Below are 23,562 nucleotides of genomic sequence, written 5' to 3'. Positions count from 1 at the left end.
ACATCATTATGATGTTGATTTTTAAGGATCAATACCTTAATGATATTATATTTCAAAAATTAATATAATTTTGATGCTATATAAACTATAGAATTAATGTTGGACTTTTAATTACTTTAAATAAATTTTGTGGATTTTAAAAGTCTAGGTGTATCCAATTTAGACTTTTATAAACTTTATATAAATCTAATGATATCCAAATTAGATTTTTATAGAATTTTAAAAAGTCATGTAGTACTAAACTTGACTTTTTAAAACTCTGAAAATCTTTTGGTATACAAAATTTTAATCGATTTTCATGGATTCTTTTAGAAATCCTTAAATATAAATGTTAACCAATAAGAGCTCTTCAAAACACTTGGTACAATTTTAAAAATAAAATAAAAAGTCTTCTCCTCACCTTTGAGATTTCTATAGACTTCAAATCGCTTTAATTTTTTTACAAATAAGTCATTTTTCTTTCCGCTCCTCGATTTTGATTATTTATTTGATCTTAAAGGCCCTGTCCTTGTTCAACCTCTCGGCGGCCAACATCAATCTCTCAGCATGCATTTCATGCGAAGTTGAGAGTCCTCTGAAATGTCATTCTCCGACGTTATAGCTACAAAAGAATGGATCAGAACGGCTGGAACAACCATTTGCAGCCTTTTCTTCGGCAGCGACTCACTGTGGCACCTCACGGCGGCAAGCTGCAAGCGGAGATTTCTTCTCCGATTGCTCGTGATAAGAAACAATGAGTGTCATCAGATGAAGCCTATGGTGCGCCGAAATGGAGGAAAATAAATAGAAAAATTGTTTGAGGTGATCGGTGATACTTTCGTTGGCTACTTGCGAGCAGGTTGAAGTCAAAGTCGATTTGGACAGTGGCGTGTGTAAAGAGAAGAAAAAGTTGAGACATTAGGTTTTAATATAAAAAATATATTAATAAATCAAATTAATTCTCAATTTAATTAATAGATAATTTAATAAAATATAATGAAATTCGACCTAAAAATATTCTATAAAATTTATTAAAATTCCTAAATAAATTTTATATATTTATATTTATTTATTTAAATAATATTATTACTTATCAAATTTATCAATTCAATATTTTATTAAAAGTTTGATCAAATTAAAGGGTTGATCAACATTTTAGATCAAAATTATAAATAAAAATATTTAAAATTATTATAATATTGTTGTATTTAAAATTATATTATTAAAGTTTTTTTTAAGTGAGATGTTATCTTCTCTTTGTTTTTAACCAAAACAAGATAAAAGTATAAAAAGTTGAAAAAGTTTTTTTATGGACAAGTATGTTATTTATTATTTTATTAAAAAAATAAATTTAATTAGGTATTTTAAGTTTTCATTGAAAATAAATATTGTGTGAGACCATGACCGCTAAAAAGTTAAAAAAGTTTTTTTGGACAAGTATGTTATTTATTATTTTATTAAAAAAATAAATTTAATTAGGTATTTTAAGTTTTCTTTGAAAATAAATATTGTGCGAGACCATGATCGCCTACACTTTTCCAGGGTTGAATACACCCCATTAAATCCACAAGTTTTTATGAAATTTATAAATATCCGTAAAAGTTTTGCAAAAAAGCTTTTAGAACTCCGTGGAATTTTTTTTAGTTTCTATAAAAGTCAATAAAAATCTATCAACTTCACAAAAGTCTATCATTAAAAAAAAAATGAATAAAAGTCATTCAATCTTTTGATTGAATTGTAACGCCCCTAGTTTTTTTTTCACATAATAAAATATAAATTGCGGGTGTCACCTATTCTTACTTCCATAAAGGTTTCTTAGTTCAAATTACATAGACGGTTCAAAGATAAACATAACAAAATACAGAATTTAATCTGGATGGTCTTCGGGTTGTACTGCCCTTGTTCCGAGCTGGCTCTCTGGTCAATGCCTCCTGTCTCATTTGTCTCATTATCTGAAAAAAAAAGTATAATCTGTGAGTCGAGAGACTCAGCATATTCGAAACAGTATTATGTATTAATTAGCGAATATAATCTAGTGTACTAAGGGGAATCACATACAAGATAACTTGGGGTCTCTCTACTAGCATACTGTGAACGTAAGCATAAGCATCGATATAAGCAAGAGAGAATAAATATGAGTGTGCATATTAACAACCATAATCATGAGCATGAACATAAGCATAATATAAGCATATGAATAGACTTAATCGTGGCCACGAACATAGCATATCATGAACTTAACATTATTATAACATATTATGGACTTAACGTATTCATAGCATAACATGAATCCGAATTTAGCTTATCCTGAACCTAACTTATTCATAACATATTATGGAAACTGATATTGGGCTCCCTCTGGGGCCTTATCCCATAAACGGGCTTCCTCTAGGGTCTTTTCCCGTAAACGGACTCCCTCTGGGGCCTTTTTCCATAAATGGGCTCCCTCCGGGGCCTTTTCCATCACAGTATTCCCATCAAACCTCATCATGTTGTCGTAGTAGACTTACCGATATTGGGCTCCCTCTAGGGCCTTCTCCTGTAGACGGGCTCCCTCTGGGGCCTTCTCCCGTAAACGAGCTCCCTCTGGGGCCTTCTCCCGTACGATATCTTCATTAAATTTTTATTAATTAATTTACCCGATATCGGGCTCCCTCTGGGGCCTTCTCCTGTCAACGGGCTCCCTCTGGGGCCTTCTCCTATAAACGGGCTCCCTCTGGGGTCTTCTCCCGTAAACAGGCTCCCTCTGCGGCCTTTCCCCTCACGATATCTTCATTGAATCTCATTAGCCTCTTGTTAATTAATGCGTTAATACTATTTTACTAAAACTAGAATTAAAGTTCAGATTATCAATTAAACCGTTATAAAATTGCTTAACCAATTCCATTAACTAAATCATAGATTAATTAACTTACCTTAATTAATTCCTTAATTAATCTCTCAATCATCCTTATTAATTAATTAATCTATCAAATTAAATTAATCAATTAAGTTGATTAAATTACTTAACCAACTTTTCAATTAATAATCTTAATTATGCAACCCCTCTAATTAATTTTTTGATTACATTAATTAATCGTATTAATCAAATGACTTAATTAATCGACTATTTCTTCAATAATCAAACTACACTAATAACTCGGTTAATATTACTTGATCGACCCATTAAATATGTATTTAATCAGATTAATAGTTAATGTAGTTAATCACATACTAATCAACCTTAACCAATTAATGAATATCTATTATATCACCAACCATTTAATCAATCTATGAATAATAAATTACAAATAATTCAATTCATTAAATCTCTAATCAAGATTAGATTATCATACCATATATAAATTATATAGTAGACCTATTCATCTATTCGTTAAGATATTAGATTTAACTAACAATTAGAATCAAATAAATAGAATAAATCTTACGGTTAATTAAAGAAATAAATCATAATTTTAGTTAATTAAACCACATGGTCCCTACCAAAAAGTCATTAGAACTTCATCGAATCATCACATGAACAAGAAAAGAAAAACATAATCATTACCAATAAAACATGCATTGAATTTTGTAGCATGCAAAAGCATAGAACCAAAATTAACATAACATACTAAATTATCTCTTAAACATGGTTGTGTTTATTATTCCTAAACATCATTATATGAACTGAATATTGTATAAATTGGTTTAGAACATGTACAATTTATATAGAACCAAAATATGATATCATGATAAGAAAACAAGCCAACCTTATAAGCTATAAAATTAATAACTTCACAAAATTATAGACACTAATTAAGAGCATTAACATAATTAAAAACATGCACAATTCATTTAACTTAAACATGATATCATAACCAGGAAGCAAGCTAACCTTACAAGCTATAAAATTTCCAACCTTCGTAAGATTATAGAAACTAATTAACAACATTAACATAATTGGAAACATGCACCATTCATATGAAACCAAAACATGACATCATAATAAGGAAACAAACCTAGCCTTACAAGCTACCTATTTCGAAACTTCAAATAATTATAGAAACTAATTAAGAGCATTAACGTTATAGAAACATTCACCATTCATTGAAATCGAAGCATGATATCATAAAAAGGAAACACCCAAACTACACAAGACTATAGAGGCTAACTACGACAATAACAAGGTTAGGAACATGCCTTCTACCAACTCCCACTTCTCGTTTTCCTTTGGGGCTCTAGAACTGGTGGAGAACAATGGGAAGGAGAGGAGCTCCTTAGGGCCGGTGGCACATCAAGCGGATGGGGCTTTTGGAGGTAGGGTTTTTAAAGAGATGGAGATTAAGACTTGGTCTAAATTTTATCCTTCAAGTCATATAATTTATTTATCTCTTTTTTTAATATATATACTTTATTTTCATATATGTTACACATTATATACATAATATATTAAATCTTATTTTTTTCTTATTCTTATTTAATTATATATTTTATATTATATATAATATATTATTTATAGAAATAGTATGTTACACGTTGTGTTTCTTATATATTTTTTTCCTTATTTATCCCTTATAATTTATATTATACATTTCATATAATATATTATATATATTTTATTTCTATGTTAATTAGATGAATAATCACTATAAATTTATAGATACTAAATTTTATCCCTAAGTGCTAAGTCCATTAATTCCTATATACTAAGTTTTATCCACATGTTTTAATTTCATACTTGTTTAATCTTTATTTACACAAAATAATTTATATAATATATTTTATATTATACATAATATTTATTTGTTACACGTTCTTACCTTTTTAAATACTATAAAATTTACATTATATATTTTATATTATGCATAATATTTCATATTCACATGTTCATACATTTATTTTTTTACACTATATAATTTATAGTGTAAAAAATCTATATATAAATTTAATAAAATCATTTTTAAATTTAAATTATAATTTTAGATAAGTAAGGTTATGCACTTATAACTCGCGCTGGGACGAGAGTTTGGAATCCCGACCGAGAGACCGTTGGTCATGAGAGTATGCTCACTTATAACTCGTGCTGGGGCGAGAGTCTAGAATCCCGACAGGGAGGTCGTTGGTCGTGAGTGCTGTTAGGACCAAAAGTAGCTAGAGGGGGGGGGGGGGGGGTGAATAGCTCGTCGCGTGCTCGTCGCTCGGCGTGGCTTGTTTCTTCAAGGATATGCAGCGGAAAATAACAGAAACAAACACACAACGCTAACAAGGTTGGTTTACTTGGTATCCACCTCACAAGAGGTGACTAGTCCAAGGATCCACACCACGCACGCACCCTCCACTATGAAAACACTCCTTTTCGGTAACTACCGAGGGCGGAGAAGCCCTACAAGACTCTCAGTACAAGAAGAAAGGAAAGGAAACTAAATACAAGTGAGTACAGAAAACCCTAACCCTAGCTTCTCTTCTTGTCTTTGATCCGCCTCTTGACTTGGAAAGCTTCCAAGATCCTTCAAGAACTGGCGATCTGATCTTTGAGAGCGCTGTGGAGAAGTTGGCGAAAGATCTGGAGTAAATCGGAGAAAAGATGCCGATAACGTCCGCCTGCGGCTATAAACCCGACGCAACGGTCGGATCCCGATCGATTCGAATGTTCCCAATCGATCGGGAGACTTTGGATCGATCCACGGATCGATCCGGCCTGCTAAGCGATCCCGGATCGATCCACGGATCGATCCAGGCGCTTATCCAGGGCGGCTTCCCAATCGATCGGTGATCGATTGGGACCTCTGGATCGATCCACCGATCGATCCAGAGGCTCTCTGTTCGCTGGGAAAGATCTGGATCGATCCACTGATCGATCCAGCACTTGGTTTTTGCCCAAAACCAAGTTCCAAGACTCGCAAACCAACATCCGGTCAACCTTGACCCGTTGGTACATCATGCCTAGCATCTGGTCACTCCTTTGACCTGCTAGGACTTCCCACCAAGTGTCTGGTCAATCCCTTTGACCCACTTGGACTTTTCAACACCAGATGTCCGGTCCCCTTGACCTACTTGGACTTCCACCAGATGTCTGGTCAACCTTGACCCATCTGGATTTCCTCATGCCAAGTATCCAGTCAATCCTTTGACCTACTTGGACTTCCCAACACCAGATGTCCGATCATCCTTGATCCATCTGAATTTTCTCTTGCCTGGCTTCACTCACCAGGACTTTCACCTAGTTTCACTTACTAGGGTTTTCCATCTGCCTAGTTTCACTCACTAGGACTTTCCATCTGCCTAGCTTCACTCACTAGGACTTCCACCTAGTTTCACTCACTAGGGTTTTCCATCTGCCTAGCTTTACTCACTAGGACTTTCCATCTGCCTAGCTTCACTCACTAGGACTTTCACCTAGCTTCACTCACTAGGATTTTCATCTGCCTAACATCCCAGTCAGGACTTTCACCAGGCTTCACTCACCAGGATTTTCTTCTGCCTAACATCCCAGTCAGGACTTCCCAGTCAAGTATCCGGTCAACCTTGACCTACTTGACTCTCCTTCAATCAGTATCTTATTGTCAAACATCTAAACCCAAACCAAGACTCAGCTTGGTTAACCAGGTCAACCTTGACCTGAGGGATATTGCACCAACAATCTCCCCCTTTTTGATGTTTGACAATACCACAATAACACTTACAATCCCACATGTAAGTTAGGCTAATCCTATAGCCTCCTTCTTCATGCCACTAGGTAATGAACACATAAGTTAAGCTTTTCATTCTCCCCCTAAGAGGGCAAACTCCCTCTAGGTAATGAAAACCTACCTTACTTCCTTTCATTCTCCCCCTATTGGCACACATCAACCCCCTACTGATAAAACACATCAACCCATCTTTGGGCACACATCAACCCATGCCCCAATTTTGGGTATACATCAACAAATCCATTTGTTGACAACTCTCCCCCTGAAGAGTTGCTCATCGTTGTTCACAACATCACTCGTTGTGATCAACACGACAATGAAGGTCCCATACCCTTCATTTATCCTTAACTTCACCCTCAATGTAGACAAATACCCAACCTTGAGCATTTTCTAACCACTTGAGTTTCCACTTGAAATAATGAGGATATCCACTCCCCATTTCAAGTTCAAAAGCTCGTCCATGAGCATTTTCTTTAAAGAAGGTTAACCACCTTCCAAGGTTCATGAAAAATAATTTTCATGCCTTTAAAGAGTCCCTCCCCCTAAAGACATGGTGGTAACTTCTGTCATTGCACCAACAATGACTTGGAATCCCTAAACCTTTAGGAAACCCAAATTTAGAAGTTTTGAGGTTCAAATGTTCAAAATTTGAAACAAACCTCAACCTAAACTTCAACTTAGCCTTCCTTTACCATTCCATCCTTATTTTCAACACGAAAACACCCTTTTTATGTATACAAATGTATTTTAAGGGTTTGGAATGGTTACATAGACTAACCATGGTTCAAGGATGCTGAAGTCAGGCCTTCCCAGCCAAAATCAGCACCTTGGATCGATTAGAGTTGGGATCCAATCGATTGAACCATCCGAATCGATCCACTGATCGATTCAGTATGTGTGGATCGATCCACTGATCGATCCAGCGAGCTTCTGCTCGCAAGATTTACCTTCTGAATCGATCTACGGATCGATTCAGGAACTCCAATCGATCCATGGATCGATCGGAGTTCTGATAGTTGCTGAAATTCTATTTCAGTCAACTTCAGAAACCCCTAGAAAATTCTACAAAAATCCAAAAATCATGAAATTTCGTGTAGACATTATTTAGGGCATACTTAATCATGGAAAAATAGCTTTCTATGAAAATACTTTATATTTTCAAATATTGACACAAACTTGAAAACTTGCAAAAACTTTAGCGTTTTCTTCAAGTTTGTGTCTAACTATTCAATGGTGATTACTATCAAAAGATAGTATTCACCAAGGTTTTCCAAAAACATTTTAAAAAACATTTTCAAAACCAATATCCCATCATGTTCCTTGGGCATAATGCACATGACTTGTACATTAGCTTTCCCAACGATGGGAAAACACATAACTATGTGTTTTGATGAACTTAAAACTCAAAAGAATGCACTAAATCAACATCTTGAGTTTTGTTCATCATCCTAACATCTCACTTGTATCTAATGTACACTGAAACACATACAAGTCATCTTATAGGTCTTTGTGAGATGTAAGATTTTGGTTTTGCCCTATTCTAGGGATCATGCATATCTATCTAGGCATTTTGAGAGGTAGACATCCACAAAGGATGTTATTTGTTGATTTACTTGTTAAACAAATGTCACTTGTTTATTCCACTTGTTGTAAACAAATGCCACTTGTTTAACTAATGCCATATGTCCTTAATTTTTAAGGAAATAAACATAATGCATGATAATGTTATGGCATACATCAAAATAAAATAGCTTTCAAAAGAAAGATTCCTATAACTACATGATGTATGTATGGCATGACATGGTATTTTTGTATTTTTCATGATAAGTCATGAATGCAAAATACACATAAGATAAAATATGATGTCATGGCATATTATGAGCAAACAATCATGGCAAGGTTTAGCATAAATAAGATATACCTAGATTACCTATCTAAGTATCGTTAATCTTAGCTAATCCTAAGACTTAAACCCTAGATTGCCCAAAGTGCTTCAAGAGAGTGCCAAAACCTAAATGGGCATTTCTAATTCTCTTGATTAATTTATGCCAATTGAAATTAAGCTTATCCTCAAATGTTGGCATATTCCATTTTTCCTCAAGAGTAATCACATAAATCAAGGCCCGGAGTGCCTTAAAATTTATAAGAGAATACCAAAATCCCAACTTGGTATTTCTCTAGGTTTTCCCAATTTATGCCTTTTTAAGATAAAATCAATTTTCCACCATTAGGCACATTTTACTCTTTCAAGGAGTAAATAATACTTCCATTTCATTTTCAAAGGTTAACAAAAACCTTGAAAATGCTCCTTGAGTGTCAATTTCCTCAAAGTTGGGTTAACTACCCTTCTAATCGGAGTTGACACTCTCTAACCCATCTATGGGGTAGAGAAGATGCTCCTAGGAACCCAACACCTATTGGTGCTCCTTGGATGCTCTAGGTATTTACTAGGGATAACTTCCCTAGATACCTTCCTAGTGACCTTGTTTGGCTTCTTGGAGGCCTTGGTCACACTTTCTAGGTCAACTCTAGGGATAGCCTCCCTTGTGACCTTGTTTGTGACTTTCTTAGACTTCTTAGAAGCCTTAGTCACATTTATTGCAAAAATACTCTTAGGGATGACTTCCCTAGTATTTTTGGCTTGACCACTAGACTTAGGGTTTGTTCCATAACTATATGGAACTCTATGGTAAGTGGGCACATCCTTCTTAGCCTTTGGTTTGTATCCCAAACCTCTATGGCCATTGGATGGCTTTTGTACCCCTAAACCTAGGTTATGCTCTTTTTGCCCTAATAGGATATTTTCCATCCTTTTTAGGGTCTTTTCCATTTTATCAAGTCTTGACCTCAAGACTTGATTTTCCTTCACTAAGTCCTTAGTTTTTGTTTTTCCATTAAGTTCATGAGCATTTTTGTTTCTAGACTTGTAGCTACAATCCTTAGAGTTCTTGCCTAGACTTTTACCTACATTCCTAGCCTTAGGTGTAGTAGTTTTGGCATGTAGGGCCACATGCTTTTCCTTAAAGCCCTCATGCTTCCTATTCTTATGGTAAATTGCATTAAAATGATAAAAGTTAGAACTATCATGCTTTTTACCATAATGTAAAGGGGTAGGCTCAATAAATGTTACCTTCTTCTTTACCTTGGAGGCTCTCCCTTGACTAATGCCTCCTTGAGCCTTGACCATCTTCTTCCCTTTGGGGCATTGACTTCGGTAATGCCCTTTTTGGTTGCAAGAAAAGCACACAATGTGCTCCTTGCTCCTTTTTGTTCCGGGGATGGTCTCCTTGGGCTTCTCCTTGCCCTTTTGTGCCACTTGGTCCTTCTTCTTGGCCAAGTTGGGACACTTGCTCTTGTAGTGCCCATTTTCCCTACACTCAAAACATATTATATGATTTTTATTTTTAATTGAAACATTTATACCTTCTTGTGTAGGGATGGCACTTGCTCCTCCATTTGCTATTTCTTGAATTTCGGAGATGGCACCATCTTCTTCTTCTTCACTTGACCCGGATGTAGAAGCTTCTCCTTCTTCTTGATCCGGCGTCACCAAGGATTGCTCCCCCTCAATCCTAGAGGTGGAGGCTTCATCATCTTGAACATGAAACAAGGAGTATGCTCCCTCCTTGTTCCTTTCATTGCATTCCCTTGAGGATGAAGCTTCTTGGATTTCCTCTTCTTCGGAGGTTGAGCATCTCTCAACCTCGGAGTCCTCCTCTTGGTCTTGCTCCAAAGAGTCACCCTCTCTGGATTCTTCATGATCTTGTACAGTGGAAGGGATCTCTTTATGAAGCTTGTCCAATTTGCTCCATAATTCCTTTGCATCTTCAAATTCTCCAATTTTGCAAAGGATGGTGCTTGGCAATAAATTGACCAAAAGCTTGGTCACTTTGTCATTAGCCTCGCACCTTTGGACTTGCTCTTGGCTCCACTTGCTCCTCTTGAGAACTTTGCCCTTTGAATTTCTTGGAGCCTTGAAGCCTTCCATTAGAGCAAACCATTGCTCTATCTCCATCATAAGAAAATTTTCGATTCTTGATTTCCAAGAATCGAAACTCGTAGAAGTGTATGGTGGAGCCACCCTTGTGTCAAAACCAAGTCCATCTTGGAATTGCATCTTTAAGTTGAGCTTGATAAAGTCTTGAACTTGAAGAATTTGCTGCAACTTCTTCACCCTCTAGCTTTTCTTGTTATGCTTGACCCTTCCGGCGATGATTCCGGTGAAGAGCGGCCTTGCTCTGATACCACTTGTTAGGACCAAAAGTAGCTAGAGGGGGGGGGGTGAATAGCTCGTCGCGTGCTCGTCGCTCGGCGTGGCTTGTTTCTTCAAGGATATGCAGCGGAAAATAACAGAAACAAACACACAACGCTAACAAGGTTGGTTTACTTGGTATCCACCTCACAAGAGGTGACTAGTCCAAGGATCCACACCACGCACGCACCCTCCACTATGAAAACACTCCTTTTCGGTAACTACCGAGGGCGGAGAAGCCCTACAAGACTCTCAGTACAAGAAGAAAGGAAAGGGAAACTAAATACAAGCGCAAAGCTTACAATGAGTACAGAAAACCCTAACCCTAGCTTCTCTTCTTGTCTTTGATCCGCCTCTTGACTTGGAAAGCTTCCAAGATCCTTCAAGAACTGGCGATCTGATCTTTGAGAGCGCTGTGGAGAAGTTGGCGAAAGATCTGGAGTAAATCGGAGAAAAGATGCCGAAGACAACGTCCGCCTGCGGCTATAAACCCGACGTAACGGTCGGATCCCGATCGATTCGAATGTTCCCAATCGATCGGGGAGACTTTGGATCGATCCACGGATCGATCCAGAGCGTCTCTGTGCTCTGGGAAAACGCCTGGATCGATCCACGGATCGATCCAGCGTTTATCGCGCGAAGCAGCAGCGTCCCAATCGATCGGCTGATCGATTGGGACCTCTGGATCGATCCACCGATCGATCCAGAGGCTCTCTGTTCGCTGGGAAAGATCTGGATCGATCCACTGATCGATCCAGCACTTGGTTTTTGCCCAAAACCAAGTTCCAAGACTCCCAAACCAACATCCGGTCAACCTTGACCCGTTGGTACATCATGCCTAGCATCTGGTCACTCCTTTGACCTGCTAGGACTTCCCACCAAGTGTCTGGTCAATCCCTTTGACCCACTTGGACTTTTCTAGTCGTGCCAAGTATCCGGTCACTCCCTTGACCTACTTGGACTTCCACCAGATGTCTGGTCAACCTTGACCCATCTGGATTTCCTCATGCCAAGTATCCAGTCAATCCTTTGACCTACTTGGACTTCCCAACACCAGATGTCCGATCATCCTTGATCCATCTGAATTTTCCCTTGCCTGGCTTCACTCACCAGGACTTTCACCTAGTTTCACTTACTAGGGTTTTCCATCTGCCTAGTTTCACTCACTAGGACTTTCCATCTGCCTAGCTTCACTCACTAGGACTTCCACCTAGTTTCACTCACTAGGGTTTTCCATCTGCCTAGCTTTACTCACTAGGACTTTCCATCTGCCTAGCTTCACTCACTAGGACTTTCACCTAGCTTCACTCACTAGGATTTTCATCTGCCTAACATCCCAGTCAGGACTTTCACCAGGCTTCACTCACCAGGATTTTCTTCTGCCTAACATCCCAGTCAGGACTTCCCAGTCAAGTATCCGGTCAACCTTGACCTACTTGACTCTCCTTCAATCAGTATCTTATTGTCAAACATCTAAACCCAAACCAAGACTCAGCTTGGTTAACCAGGTCAACCTTGACCTGAGGGATATTGCACCAACAAGTGCATACTCACTTATAACTCGCGCTGGGGCGAGAGTCTGGAATCCCGACATGGGGTTTGTTGGTTGCTACTCGGAAAACCTAGAGGTTCCACTGTACAAAAATTTTGTACAAAGGTCTGAACCTTTTCCTAGCTACCATGTGTTCTTTTAAATTAAATTTTGGATCGCCTGCGGAACTTAACACGTTTGATCCAAAACTTAATCTATTTGTTCTTTTAGGTTTTGACTTGGATCTCCTGCGGAACTTAACACGTTTGATCCAAATCACTTAAGTTATTAATTCCATTAAATATTAATTTCCAAAATTGGTTCCCAGTACTGACATGGCGAGGCCATGACCTTCTTGGATATGGGAGCAACCACCACCGACTAGACAAAACCTTTTAAGGAAAGCTAATATTTAATTTTCTAAAATAACTTTAGGTCAACCGAAAAGAACAATCAAATCACAAGGAAAAGAAAAACAAAAGAACACTATATCGAAAACAAATTCGAAACACTAGAATCATATGCCTCTTGTATTTAGTATTATTTCCAAAAATAACTAGTATGATGCGGAAAGAAAAATTACTAGTTATACCTTTTAGAAAGACCTCTTGATCTTCTACCGTATTCCTCTTCTAACCTCGGACGTTGTGTGGGCAACGATCTTCCAAGATGAGAACCACCTAGGCACCTTCTTCCTTCTTCCTTCTTCCTTCTTCCTTCAAGTTTCGGCCAAGCACAAGAACTTCCAAAGGATGAAGAATTTTCCACCAACCAAGCTCCAAGGGATGCATGCTTTCTCTCCTTCTTCTCCTTCCTTGATCCGGCCACATCCTCCAAGCTCCAAGAGATGATAGATTTCGGCCACAACAAGAGGAGAGAAGAGAAAGGGAAGGGCCGACCACCACACCAAGGAAAAGAGGGAGAAAAATATAATAGAGTTCTTAGCCTTGAAGCCTCCTCTACCCCCTCTTTTATAATCCTTGGTCTTGGCAAATAAGGAAAATTTAATAAAAACTTCCTTAATTCTTTTGCCATTGAAAAGGAAAATTTATTTAATTAAAACAATTTTCTCTTTTCAAATTACAATGGCCGGCCATAACAAATAAAATCTCCAAGCAAATAAAATTTTAAACACCAATTAAAACTTCCTTATTTGCTTCCGGAAATTTATAAAAATTTCTCCAATAATTTTTATCCCTTCATGATTAGTTTATAAAAAGGAAATTTAATAAATTAAAATCTTTCTTTTAAACATGTGGATAAAAATAAAGTTATCTCTATAAATTAAAATCTCTTTTAATCTACAAATAAGGAAAGATATCAAATCTTTTCTTAATCTTTTGTAGAAACTTATAAAAGAGAATATTTAATTTTAAACTCTCTTTTAAATCATGAACATGATTAAAAAGGAAAGTTTTCTTAAAATTTAAAATCCTCCTTTAATCAACAAATAAGGAAAGATTTCAAATTTTAAACTCTCTTTAAACATGTAGATGATTTACAAATAAGGAAAGTTTTACCAAAAATTAAAACCATCCTTTTAAACTACAAATAAGGAAAGAGATTAATCTCTTCTCTTAATCTTTGTAGAAAGCTATAAAGGGAATTTTAATTTTAAACTCTCTTTAAAAACATGATATCCACATAAGAAATAATTTTAATAAAATCTTTTTAATATTCTAGTGGCGGCCACCTAAGCTTGGGACCCAAGCTTTGGCCTGCCAACTTAACTCATCCACTTGGTCTTGGCGGCCCTAGCTTGGGTTCCAAGCTAGCTTGGCCCCATTGGATGGGTAAGAAGGTGGTATGGTGGGTATAAATCTCTATATACTAGAGGCTACGATAGGGACCGAGAGGAGGAATTGGTTTGGTCTCCCGATAAAATAGCATCCCGTGCTGCCCCTAACACACAACTTAATTTTATCAATAATAATTCATTCCACTAGAGAACTATTATTGAACTACCGCACCAATCCCAAATTACATTTTGGGCTCCTTCTTATCATGAGTATGTTAGTCTCCCTGTGTTTAAGATAACAAATGTCCACTAATTAAGTAAGTTACTGACAACTCACTTAATTAATATATAGCTCCAAGAGTAGTACCACTCAACTTCATCGTCATGTCGGACTAAGTCCACCTGCAGGGTTTAACATGACAATCCTTATGAGCTCCTCTTGGGGACATTCTCAACTTAGATTACTAGGACACAGTTTCCTTCTATAATCAACAACACACACTATAAGTGATATCATTTCCCAACTTATCGGGCTTATTGATTCATCGAACTAAATCTCACCCATTGATAAATTAAAGAAATAAATATCAAATATATGTGCTTGTTATTATATTAAGATTAAAAGCACACACTTCCATAATAACTGAGGTCTTTGTTCCTTTATAAAGTCAGTATAAAAGAAATGACCTCTAATGGTCCTACTCAATACACTCTTTGTGTACTAGTGTAATTATATAGGTAAGATAAACTAACACCTAATTACACTACGACCTTCCAATGCTTTGTTCCTTTCCATCATGGTCGTGAGCTATTGTTTATAATTTATAAGGTACTGATAACATGATCTTCTGTGTGTGACACCACACACCATGTTATCTACAATATAAATTAATTGAACAACTACATTTATCACAAATGTAGACATTTGACTAATGTGATTCTTATTTCTAAATAAATATTTTATATCAAAAGCTAGGCTTTTAGTATACATTCTAATAGGGTTGGCCTGGAAGTCCGACCGAGAATTAGGTTGGAAGGGCAGCATTTGTGGCTTGAAAGAGTTGTGCTCGCGGACTTAGCCTAATGCTCAAGCGATCACAAAGTGCATTACATAAGGCTTTAGTCAAATTTTGAATCTTACTCTGATTCTGAGAATGGGTGGAGGTGCCAAATTTTGATCAACATTTCCCGCCGTCTCTTGCTTCATTTCCTGAGGTCGTCGCTTGGAATTTTCGATCCTCGATGCATGGTCTTCATGAGGTAGGGTGCTCCTGTTTGCATATCATCTCCATGATTTCCCTATCATGTCCATCATAAATGCCCTTTCATATGGAGCTGACACGTGCCCCCTGAACTTTACTTGTGATGATGTCTAACGCACGCTTTCTGCACACCCCAGGGCACTTTTGTCCCTTGATCTGACGGTCATAGTATGCTCCGCCGTTTCAATTGTCCAGTTTGACTCCTGATGCTCCTTAAGGGTTTTAGTTTAAAAGCCTTAAAGGCCTCTCGTAGTGGCTCACAAGCACATCGTCTTCCTCCCATCTCTCTTCCCTTACTCATTTCTGCTTGCTAACCTTCCCTTTCGTGTAAGTACTTCTCCTTCTTCCTTCATTACACCTTCGTTTGTTGATTAGATAATGGCCAGAGATACGATAGTGCTCTGGTATGCCTATTTGGTTCATATTTGGACATGAGTGACCTTAAAGCTGTATGATCCAGCTTGAGGCTGTCTGAAGCATATCAACTACGTCTCCCTGGGCCTGATGACCATCCATATCCTCCCCCCACCGGCCTCGTGACCTTCTTCAAATATCAGCTTCTTGGTGGTCTGCGATTTCGCATTCCCTCCTTCTTCTCATCCTTGAGTTAGTATTTTGGTATCCCTATGTCCCAATTGCTCCCAACGCCTTCCGCGCCATGTGTGGAATGGTGATTCTTTGTCGCTTATATCAAGTTCCTTTGACTCCCCTCAACTTTTCCACCACTTTTATTCCCTCAAGCGTTCTGAACCCAGCGTATTCATGGTGCAATCTAGGACTGGGTATAAGTTTTTTGAGGACATGCATTCTTTCAATAAAGGCTGGAAGTCCCACTTTTTCTACGTCCAATTGCCTGACATCGTGACTTAACCTGTCGAATGGAGCCTCCGTCTTCCTTCTCCCTTTGAGTTGCGGGATCATCAACATCAATCTGTTTGCTTGATCGCCTCCGAAAAACTAGGAGTGTAATTGCGGCTCCCTTCTTTGCTATGGGAGAGTGTGCTATATACCTTTGGGTTAAGCCCTATCCAAACACCCTTGAGCGCACCTTTTGGTAAGATTACTTGACTCTCTTTGTACATCTCCACTAACTGACGTATTCTTTTTTGCTTGTAGAAGTCGTCATGTTTCGAGCCTTCGCTCTTGACTCTTCCATGATGCCCAGCGACATCTTACGGAAGAAGGGCCGAGAGATTTTGGTAGGCCAGGAAGTTCCTCATGCCAGCACCTTAGCGGAGGCTTCCTCTCAACAATCTAGGGACCTCGAGGCCCCTGGCACTGAATCCCTCCCCACCGAGGCTGCTGTTGGTGAGAGGGCTCCTTCTCCAGCTCCCGAGCAGCGATTACGCCTTCAACACAAAAGGCGGTGCGCTACCCCATCAGTCTAGTCATCACCTCAGAGGCTGCCTGTGTCCCGAGCTTCCTCCAAAGCTAAAACCCCTGCCCGGGCAAACACTCCTCTTACCACAGAGGTTGCGGCCTCCTCCCCTGCTCAAGTCCCCGCCCAGGAATAGACCACCTCCCGAGGGAGAGACTAGCCCAAGGCTTCTACGCCTTCCGCTCTACCATCATCGAGCCAGCTACCCACTTCGGCTCCTACTCCTTCTCGTCGTAAGGAGCGCTTCAAGAGCTGATACGCCTTCACCTCTACCTTCCAATTGCCCTCCTTACAAGTGTTGGGCTCCATTCCTTCCGCTAGCATGTCTCCCAACTGCAGTCAGGTGCAACTCCATGGGGCTCCAACTGACTTGTGGAAAAGCACCGCCGACTAAGTTTTGGAATGCCCTCAGCTGGAGTTGGCTGACATGTTTTCTCAACGACCGGTGTCGGTGAGTTTTATCTGCTTCCTTTTCGTGCCTTTGAAATACTACTAATCCTTCTTCTGCTTTTGATAGACCTGTGTCATGGGGCTAAGCCTATCATAGTATATGGCCGGTCTATATCGAGAGAACGAGGTCTTGAGGGCTCGTCTTCAAGAGATGACATCTCCTATGACCGTCGACCACATTTTTGACCTGACCACTATCGACAGCTCGATTCAGTCCTATCTACAGACTGTGGAGGAGAAGACCTAAGCCGCCAGAGGCCTGGCTCATGTAGAGTCAGAGAAAGTACAGTCCCTGCAGACCTTCCTGAGGACTAGTGAGTACAAACTTAAGTCTAAGGGATTGCGGTATGCTCAGATCTTAGCCGATCTAGAAGAGAGGGAAGTAGAAGTGACCACCCTCTATTCATGGTTGCAGGAGCTTCAAGAGGCGCACAACGCTCTGGAGAGGGACCTGTTGGCCAAAAAGATAGATCTGTCAGCTGGCGCTGATCAGGAAGCTACCCTTTGGAAGCAGTGGGAGGCATCTGAGGCTGCTTTCAAGTCTCCGCGAGACAAACTCTCAGCGGCTAAGGCAGAGACCACGACCACCGGCCTAGAATTAACTGAGGCATAGGTTACAACCCTCAAAGCTGGGGAAGAGTTGAAAGAATATCAGAAAGGCGAGAGTTCTCATCTGGCAACTTACAAGACTTCCTACCTAACCTCCAAAGAGTTTGAGGCGAAGATAGGCAACCTCATCGACCAGATGATTTGCTATGGTGGCGCAGGGGCCTTGTTGCAACTGCAAGAACAAGGCTTTCTCTGGTCAATTCCCCCAGACACCTTCCTAGACAGGTCCCGCATCCTAAAAGAGCTTCCTGATGAAACCTTCCCTTCTATTGACTAGTCTATGTCCACCTTGTAATTTTCTTCTTTCTTTTGACAAGGGTGTGAGGCCTCGCCTCTCTCTGTAATCTTGAAAATTATGGAAGACATATGATCGGGCATACTATTCCTACTATTTACTTCTTATGCCCGCCCCAGGCCTATGCTCCTTTCACTTTATATGTTTAAGTAGTTTGTTAAGTGTTTATATACTTGAGTAGTTTGTTAAGTATCTATCCATTTTTCAGGTGCTTAGTCAATTTAAGGCTCAGTTAAGCGTCAGCGGCCTGCCCGTTTGACATCTAAGCAGGCTTTAGTTCAGGGGCTTTGCATGGTCAAGCCTGGTCCGCTTAACACTTCTGCAGGCATCAGGGCATGCGCCCGAGAAGATCACTTTACTTGACCGGGCATCTATCCTGGTTGGCTGATTCAATCCTCGACTGGGTTGAGTGAGTTAGCCGCTCGATTAATCGCGAGCCCCCATACTCTTGGAACCCCGACCAAGTTTTGTGATCTAGTCACTCGACTAGTCGCGAGCCATGATACTTAAGAGTCCCCTTGCGGGTCCGAGGGGGAGTTATTGTAGTCTTGCTTATTCCCGAAGCCACGACAGCTCCCTTCTGACATGACATTCTAGCATGATTTTCTAAGACGATCCTACGGCTCACGTTGCTTTTAAGCCTGTGGATGACGGCAACTACCTTGTGTATGGATCATATAATGGGCGCTGATGACGAGGCCCTCTGCGCCCCCCTTGACAACTATAAATATCCTTCTCCTTCCGCTTCACTGAACCTTTCGCCTCTAACTTAAGTCTTTCTCTTGTTTCTGCTACTCTCTTCGTTCTGACCCTTTCGCTTTATGTTTGCAATCTCTCATGGACTCTCCTGCACCTACATATGCTCTTGGAGTCTCAACCTTCACCGGTGTGGATCTGGATGATCTCCGCTTTACATATGAAGTCCCCATGGCCATGCATATTATCATACCCTCTGAGGTTCATAGGGTCTCCTCCCCTCCGGCGGGTTATGTGACTTTTTTCAAAGAACAGTTTGTCTCTAGCCTCCATTTTCCCATCCACCCTTTCTTTTTTGACGTGAGTCGCTACTTCCGTATTACTCTTTGTCAACTTACTCCCAATTTCATGCGGATCTTGTGTGGGTTTGTTCTCCTTTACGAAATGTGTGAAGTCCCCTGGACTCCCTGTCTATTCCACTGCTTCTTCACCCCTCGTCGCCATAGTGAGAGTCTCTTCCGTCTCCAAGCTCGTACTCATACTAACTTCTTCGCTCCCCTCTCATCCTCAGAATTAGAATGAAAAGATAAATATTTTTTCCTACGTTTCTCCATCGTTGTGGAATGACCTACCCAGTGACGATCAGCTCTTCCTTTGGTGCCCTATTTAGGGAATTTTCAGATAAACCCTAACTTCATAGAGGCGTCTGCACAACTGGCAGGTTGGCGCTTTGACTTGCTCATGCTTCTTATGGAAGACGTACTGTTTCTGTTCAGGTTGAGTCGTATGCCTTCAGAGCTACCACATTCTTTAGGTAAGGGTTACCCTGTCCTATCTTGCCTTTGCCATCTTATTCTGATTCTGGCACTCTCTTGCAACGAATACTTTGACACGAGCATCCCAGACCAGGCCTCTCCCACTAAGCTATTTGGAAATAAACCGCTAAGGACGTATAATTTTGGATAGGTGGGGTCTTTCGCATTCTGCTCTGCCCGCCCTAGGGGCGGCTGCCCCAACTGTTTCTCGTCCTGTCGCTCAGGCAACGACGCATGCTCGACATGTTCCTAGATCTATAAGGCGTGCTCCTCCAACTCCTCTCGCTCGTTGACCCCGGACTCCATCAAAGGAGTTAGACTCAGATGACTAACCGCTCTCGCGTAGGTGAAGACGCAGACCCACTGGACCAGGCCTAGTACCCGAGGCCCATACTGCTACTCTATCATCTCGACCAACCCCAGCTTCGACTTCCAATCCACAACTCCAGAACGACCCTATCATGTCACCAAAAGTCTGAGCAGGAGTTGATCGAGGGAAAGTCCCGATCGTTAAAGAAGAGATCGCTTCGAAGCGGCAATCTATACCCAACACCTTGGTCGGACCCTCTCCCCCTCACCCGACCACTTCTTCTCGACATGGCCCTGCTACTCAACCTAGACCTACCTCTTCCCAACCTGGTCCTTCTACTCAGTCGGGGCCTACTTCCTCTCAGCCCGGCCCTAGCGGGACCGCTCCCAATTCATCCCGGTCTCGCTATTCTCGTTTCTGGGCTACTCTACCCTCAAAGTGGGGATTACGTCGCTATCCTACCGCCCCTGCTCGCTCCGCCCTACTGCAGGGTCGGCTAGCAACTCAATGGGAGCAGACCATGAAGGTGATGGATACCTTCTCACTACTCGCCCAGGTGGACATGTCATCTGAAACTGCCACCATAGTAAGTTTACTCTCTACGACTCCCCTCCTCCTATTCTAACTTTATGTTCTTATGAATAGATGTTTTCCCAGTCGCTCCGCTTAAATCAGACGTTTCTTCATATATATTGGTTGAATAAGATCTTAAAGGATCGAGTTGCTGACCTAAAGTCTCAACTCTCTGACCCTTCTTCCATCGTGTTCCAACTAAAGGCAGAGGTGGAGACCTTAAGGAAGGTGAATGCCTCTCGGGAACAGACCCTGGGTGAGGCTCAACTAGAGATTGACCGACTCTGAGATGACAAAAAGAGACTAAAAGCGTTCCACCAGATATTTGAAGATAAGTACCAAGAGGAGCTAACCTTGAAGGAGAAGGCACAATCAGAGTTGATTCAGCAAACTGTAGCCCTGGAGGACTTCAAACTTATGCATAGACACAAGACGGATCGCCTGACCTAGGAGCTGAACTCCAAGGATATGCTCCTTATAGACTATAGAAGGGATTTAGAGTCTCAAGCAACAGAGCTAGTATCCTTGCAGGCAGAGCTATCTCAAGCCCAGTCTGCCCTATCTAGCTTCGTTATTGCCTTAGAGACTTATAAGGTCGGGGAGAGCGATCGTCTACAAGCGAGCCGGGAAGAATACTTACGCTCGTCAGAGTTTGGCTCTCAAGTGGGGGATCACTTCATCCGGTCTGTGGCCTATGGTGCAGTAGGAGTGGTCCAACAACTTAAGGAGGGAGGGTATCTGCCCCCCGACCCTCCTGAGGACTTCTTGGATCATCGTCTGTACTTTATAAAAATTAATTATCACTATCCTCACTACTACTTCCTTTTTGGATTTTATGTCTTTTCCTTAACCCTTACTTCATGGAGCTCGAGTTGTTTAGCACTAGCACGGGGACCTGAGCGGGTCTTAAAGAAGATTCACGCGTATTCTAGACCGAGTTATCCCGATTGAGTATTTCACACCCCGACCAGTTATGCTGTCTCGATCTCAAGTCTTACAAAGGAATGATCTATTCAAGTACGATAAGGTTGGAGGTAGTTAGCACTCCATGGATGGTTCAGCCTCCTACCCCGATCATCCTGCAGGTAGTAGGCACCTGACGCTAACCTTTTAACAACTTTATACGGTCCGTCCCACTGAGGTGCTAACTTGGTTACTTCTCCTACATGCTTCATCCTTTTCAACACTAAGTTCTCTTCTCCAAAGAACTGGGAAATCACCCTCCTATCATAATTTTGACGCATCCACTGTCGATATGCAGTTAACCGGCAAGCTGCTCGTTCTCGTGTTTTACTGATAAAGTCAAGTTCTGAAAGTCACCACTCAGCATTTTCTGCATCATACAGCAGCCTTCTGACGGATGACACCCCAACTTCTATGGGTACAACTGTCTCACTACCGTAGACCAGGTGAAATAGAGTGAGCCCAGTGCTTTCTCATGGAGTAGTGCGGTATGCCCAGAGGATGCTAGGCAGCTCTTCCACCCAATCATCGCCTATATGATCCAGCTTGACCTTTAAACCTCGAACTATCTCTCTGTTGGTGACCTCCGTCTGCTCATTACTCTGAGGATAAGCCACAAACATGAAGGCCTAGGTTATTCTGAATCCCCGACGTCACTCTTGGATCTTGCGTTCTTGGAACTATCTTCCATTAGCTGAGACCAACTTGTGCGGTATTCCAAATCGGCATAGGATGTTCTTCCATAGAAATTAAATAATGGCTCCCTCAGTAATCCTAGCCAGGGCTTTTACTTCCACTCATTTGGAAAAGTAGTCTACTACTACAAGAAAGAATCGTTTCTGACCTGGTGCCATTAGGAACGGTCTTACAATGTCCATGCCCCATTGATCAAAAGAGCATGAGACTATTGAGATTTTCATCGTATCGGTCAGCCGATGGGTCATGTTCTGATGCTTTTGACAAGATAAGCAAGTGTTTACCAATCGCTGGGCATCTTTCTGCAGAGTGGGCCAAAAATACCTGACCAGTAATACTTTTCGGACCAATATCCTACCTCCAACGTGGTTACCGCAGCACCCCTGATGTACTTCTTGCAAGACATACTCCGCTTCATCCGCACCTAAACATTTGAGCAGTGATCTGAAAAATGTCCGCTTGTATAGCTGATCCCCGATCAGAGTATAGACGTGAACTTTTCTCCTGATCAATCTAACTTCTTCGGGATCGACAGGCAAGATGCCCTGTTGAAGATAAATGATCATTGGGGCTCTCCAGTCGATCGATTCTTCTATATTGTTCTGTAGGTCTATCTGAGCTATTAGAAAGCTTTGAGCTATCGACCTATCCGGCACCCAAATGGTCAAAGAGCTGGCTATTTTAGCTAGGTCATCAGCCCTTTGGTTATATATGCGGGGAATCTTAGTCACTGTGACTTCCTTGAAATCCTCCTTCATTTTCTCATATGCTTCCTTGTATAACTGCAGCTTGTCACTGTTAACCTCAAAGTTGCCCACTACTTGCTGAGCTATCAGTTGAAAATCTGAATAAATGACTACTCGGGCGGATCCAACATGTCGAGCCGCTTGCAGCCCTGCCAATAACGCTTCATACTCCGCCTCATTATTAGTAGCACTGAAATTTAGCCTAACGGCCAGTTGCATGATATCTTCCTGAGGGGATATCATAAGTATCCCTACTTCACTTCCCTGTTGGGTGGACGACCCGCCTATGTAGACCTTCCACGTTTTTTTTAGAATCAGTTTGATGGACCTCCTTCAGAAAATCTGCTAGAGTCTGCGCTTTAATCATCGTTAGGGGCTAATATTGTATGTCATATTCTCCCAGTTCAGTTGCCCATTTGATGAGACGACCGACTATCTCCACTGATGTGGATATATGTTAAGGAGCTAGGAGGAATTAAGGGAAAAGGGAGGGGCACTTTGGTCATTTGTTGGTAGCACCCCTTTAAGGTTATTGTTCATGAGAAGGAAGAGGGGGGGGGGGTGGGGAGACACCACCACGAATAGGGAAGGAGGGTTTTCT

The sequence above is a fragment of the Zingiber officinale genome, chromosome 5B (genome assembly GCF_018446385.1).
Source record: "Zingiber officinale cultivar Zhangliang chromosome 5B, Zo_v1.1, whole genome shotgun sequence".
NCBI classification, from domain to species: domain Eukaryota; kingdom Viridiplantae; phylum Streptophyta; class Magnoliopsida; order Zingiberales; family Zingiberaceae; genus Zingiber; species Zingiber officinale.
Note: the sequence above shows the minus strand (reverse complement) of the source record.